Source organism: Tachyglossus aculeatus, chromosome 2 (genome assembly GCF_015852505.1).
Source record: "Tachyglossus aculeatus isolate mTacAcu1 chromosome 2, mTacAcu1.pri, whole genome shotgun sequence".
NCBI lineage: Eukaryota > Metazoa > Chordata > Mammalia > Monotremata > Tachyglossidae > Tachyglossus > Tachyglossus aculeatus.
In genome coordinates this window covers 79285997-79291338 of record NC_052067.1, presented here as the reverse complement: position 1 = coordinate 79291338, position 5342 = coordinate 79285997, and positions in this window count along the sequence as shown.

Here is a 5342-nt window from a genome sequence, read left to right as displayed (position 1 = left end):
AGACAGATATTAAAATAAATTACAGCAAGGGGAAACAGCAGACTCTAAGGATATGTACTTAAGTGCTGTGGGAGTGAGGGGGAGTGGGACAGTATCAAAGTGCTTAAGGGTTACAAACCCAAATGCATAGGAAACCCAGAAGGAAGGGAGAATACGATGGGGAAATGAGATTAATCAGGGAAGGCTTCTTGGAGGATGTATGATTTTTGTAGGGCTTTGAAAGTGGGGAGTGGGTTGGAGTCAGATATCAAGGTGGTGGGAATGTAGGAGGGCTTTGAATATGGGAAGAGCTGTGGTCTGTTTGGTGTCGGGAGAGAGGGAGTTCCAGGTTGGGGAAACAGCATGATGAGCAAAGGGACAGAGGAGGGAAAGTTGGGAACTAAGGTACAGTTAGAATGTTAGTTTGGAAGTGGGGAAGAGAGGAAGTTGGGGAGGACCAGATAGAGAAGGCAGAAATGCTAGATGGGTAAAGTTGGTGGAGAGCCTTGAAGCCAGTCATGCAGAGTTTGCGCTTGTTTCTGGAGGAAAATGGGAAGTAATTTGAAGGATTTTAAAGGGTGGGGAAATATGTGCTAAGCCATGCTTCACGATGACCTATGCATTGGTAGGCAGAAAGTAGGGGGGAGACTAGAGGTAGGGAGATACACAAGGTGGCTGATTCAGTGTTCTAGTTGCTACATGACTAGAGTTTTGACCAGAATAGGGTGAATCTGGGAGATAGATAGGAAGAGCTAGTAGGATTTGGCAGTAGATTGAATGTGAGAGTTGTAATATCGCAAGGAGTGGAGGGTTACACCAAGGTTACAGGCTTCTGGGATGGTGAGATAGTGATATTATCAATGGCAATGGGAAAGCCTCTAGACTGTAAGCTCCTTTTGGGCAGTGAATGTGTCTACTAATTCTGTTTTATTATACTCTCCCAAGCCCTAATACAGTGCCTTGCGCATAGTAAACACTCGATAAATATGACAGACTGACGGATTACAATGCAACAGTATAACAGAGGGAAGATGAGTAGTTGTTTTTAAAACATGTTTAGTTGTCTTTGGAGGCATGGGGATTCATGGGATTGCAGGTTAGAGAGCAGGTATATTTGAGGGTCAACCACGTTCAAAGTGAAAGGAAATAATTTTGAAAGGCTTGGGAAAGTAAAATGTTTATACAGTTCATAGTGGCAGTTTGCATTATTAAATAGTGTAATGAACAAAAATTTAACATTCCCAAGTAATTTTTTAAAGTTATATATTCCTTTAAATAGATTTCTTAAATCCTGAATATCCTTAGTTCTGTTTTTGGTCATCAAGATTTTAAAATAAAATTCTAAATTAACCAAGGGAATTAATTTACTATTCATAATCATTTCAAAAAATTGACCAAGGCAGTAAACAGTGTTGTGATTTACGTAACTGCGTTCAGTTCAGCACGGTAGCAAAGGGTCTCGATTTTTTAAATCTGTTTTGATGTGCAGGACTGAATTTTCTTTTTTGCCTTGTGGGTTTCTCATTTATTTTTGTTAAGTCTTTGCGTTTTGTTTATTTTCAAATTCTAACTTCCACTGAGTTCTGTGAAACAGGAAAAGCAACCTCAGCCATGTGTAAAGCCAGCATGAATGTAGCACACAGTATAGTAGTATATGAAATAGGTGAGAGCCTAGCAGGGACTGCTGTCGCTGGGGTCTCTTGGATCTATTCTTTTCTAAGACCGCCGTCATCCCCTGCAACCCATCAACTAGTTGGTATATGCTGTTGATTACATGGGGAATAGGACTGTCTACTTGTCTGTCTCCCCCCTTCTTGACTGTGAACCCGTTGTTGTGTGGAGATTGTCTGTATTTGTTGCCGAATTGTACTTTCCAAGCACACAGTAAGTGCATAATGAACACGATTGAATGAATGAATGAATGAATAAGATATGGTGAAAAGCTCAGTCCAAGCCATGGCTACCTTCAGAATCACTCAGATGTAAGTTTTACTGGCAGTAAGTTGTTTTTTTCTCATACTTTCCTCTTTTCCCCTAAATAATGATGGTATTTGTTAAGTGCTTACTATGTGGTAAGTACTATTCTAAGACCTGGGCCTAACCTAAAGTCTCATGGATATGGCCAGCCATTCCTGAGTATCTGAGCAGCCCAGTAAGGGATGTGAATTTGGCAGAGCTCTAGAAAAGGTGTCCTGGTTTTATTTTTGTGCCTGGAGTGCTCTTAGCGATGCTCCCACGTACTGAGGGGGGCGGGCCCAACTGTTAGCTAGGTCATCTCTGAATATGAAGGCCAGTCACACACACACACACGAAATACAGTAGCTGGAGAAGGGATGAAAGCTACTAAAGAGCCGCAAGTGTGGGAATTTCCTGATCTACCCTTAATGCACATTGGAAGCAAAAGCAATTCAATCGTATTTATTGAGCGCTTACTGTGTGCAGAGCACTGTACTAAGTGCTTGGGAAGTACAAGTTGGCAACAATTTTTCGTGTTGCTCAAGCAGCTGGCTGGTTCTTTAGCGAAGAGGATGCGGTTGTCAAGGATTACACACACTTAGCCCTAAAACCTGGGGAAGCAGCACGGCCTAGTGGTTAGGGCACGGTCCTGGGAGTCAGAAGGCCATGAGTTCTAATCCTCACTTGACACCTGTCCACATGTTTTGTTTTGTTGTCTGTCTCCCCATTCTAGACTGTGAGCCCGTTGTTGGGTAGGGACTGTCTCTATATGTCGCCAACTTGTACTACCCAAGCGCTTAGTATAGTGCTCTGCACATAGTAAGTGCTCAATAAATACGATTGAATGAATGAATGAATAATCCCAACTCCACCATTTGTCTGCTGAGTGAGCTTGGGCAAGTCACTTCACTTCTCTGGGCCTCAGTTTCCTCATAATAATAATAATAATAATAATAATAATAATGGGATTTGTTAAGTGCTTACTATGTGCAAAGCACTGTTCTAAGTGCTGGGGAGGATACAAGATGATCAGGTATTGTCCCACGTGGGGCTCACAATCTTAATCCCCATTTTACAGATGAGGTAACTGAGGCCCAGAGAAGTGAAGTAACTTGCCCAAGCTCACACAGCAGACAAATGGTGGAGTCTGGATTATTCATTCATTCAATCATATTTATTGAGCGCTTACTGTGTGCAGAGCACTGTACTAAGCGTTTGGGAAGTACAAGTTGGCGACATATAGAGACCTGCCCAAGGTCACACAGCTGACAATTGGTGGAGCGGAATTTGAACCCATGACCTCTGACTCCCAAGCCCGGGCTCTTTCCACTAAGCCACGTCATCCGTAAAATGGGGATTGAGACTGTAAGTCCCACGAGGGACAAGGGACTATGTCCAACCTGATTTACTTGTACCCACTCCAGCCTTAGTACAGTGCCTGCCACATAGTAAGTGCTTAATAAATACCATTATTATTATTATTATTAAAGGGTGTGTGCGCGCACAAAATGCCTGCAAGCACACCACAAAACCATTTCATCCGGGCAATGCCTCCCAACTTTCAATCCCGCAATTTCGTGCAAAATCTTAACTAGGCGGGGAAGGCAGAGGACGGAGGCGGGATGTCCGCTGACCCAACCTCGCTCGTGACCCGCCGCTGAGCTCCATTCATTCACTCATTCAATCGTATTTATTGAGCGCTTACTGTGTGCAGAGCACTGTACTAAGTGCTTGGGAAGTACAAATCAGCAACAGAGAGGGATGGTCCCTACCCAACAGCCGGCTCACAGCCTAGAAGGGGGAGACAGACAACAAAACAAAACACGTAGACAGGTGTCAAAACCGTCAGAATAAATAGAATTATTGCTGTATGCACATCATTATTCATTCATTCATTCAATCGTATTTATTGAGCGCTTACTGTGTGCAGAGCACTGTACTAAGCGCTTGGGAAGTACAAGTTGGCAACATAGAGAGACGGTCCCTACCCAACAGTGGGCTCACAGTCTAGAAGGGGGAGACAGAGAACAAAACAAGTCGTATTAACAAAATAAAATAAATAGAATAGATATGTACAAGTAAAATAGAGTAATAAATACGTACAAACATATATACATATATACAGGTGCTGTGGGGAAGCGAAGGAGGTAAGGCGGGGGGGATGGAGAGGGGGAGGAGGGGGAACAGTGGGCTCACAGTTTAGAAGTATAAATAGAGTAGTAAAGACGTACAAGTAAAATAAATAGAATTATAGCTATATGTGCATCATTAACAAAATAAATAGAATAGTAAATATGTACAAGTAAAATAGAGTAATAAATCTGTACAATTATATATACAAGTGCCGTGGGGAGGGGAAGGAGGTAGGGCGGGGGGATGAGAGGAAAAAGGGGGCTCAGTCTGGGAAGGCCTCCTGGAAGCTCCATCCCACTGGCTTCTCTTTTTTTCCTTTTTTCCTTTTCCTCCTCCGCCTGCTTCCCCCCCCCCCGCCCCAGCACACACGCAGCAGGGGCAGCCCTCCGAGCCCAGCCAAGGGGGGTTGAGGGGGTCTGTCCCTGCTCCTCTCTCCTCTCCCCTTCCCGGATCCCTATCCCGGATCCCTATCCCGGGAAAGCTGCCTCCCCGGTTTTCCAGGAGGCAGGCTGGGGATGGGTGGGGGGCGCTCCCCAGGAGCTGCAGCTCGAGGCTAGCACGCCTGCACGGGCCACTCCAGGCAGGGCCGGGGACGGGAGAGGAGGGGAGAGGGGAGGAAAGATAAGGTGGGAAGCGGAGAAAAGGAGGGAGCCATTCCTGAGTGTCTGAGCCGCCCTGCTAAGGGATGTGAATGTGGCAGAGCTCTAGAAAAGGTGTCCTGGTTTTATTTTTGTGCCTGGAGTGTTCTTAGCGATGCTCCCCCGTACTGAGGGGGGCGGGCCCGACTGTCAGCTAGGTCGCCTCTGAATATGAAGGCCAGTCACACTCACACACACACACACGAAATACAGTAGCTGGAGAAGGGATGAAAGCTACTGGAGAGCCGCCAAGTGTGGGAATTTCCTGATCTACCCTTAATGCACATTGGAAGCAAAAAAAAATTTTCGTGTTGCTCAAGCAGCTGGCTGGTTCTTTAGCGAAGAGGGTGCTGATCCCTCCAGAAGGGAGGGAGGGGAGGGGAGAGAAGGGAGGGAGGAAGGTGGGAAGGAGAAAGGAGGGGTGGGGAGGGGAGGGGAAAGAGAAGAGGAAAGGGCAGGAGAGGGGAGAGAAAGGGAGGGGAGAGAAGGGAGGGAGGAAGGTGGGAAGGAGAAAGGAGGGGTGGGGAGGGGAAGGGAGAGAAGAGGGAAGGGCAGGGGAGGGGAGAGAAGGGAGGGAGGAAGGTGGGAAGGAGAAAGGAGGAGTGGGGAGGGGACAGCAGAGGGGAAGGGGTGGGA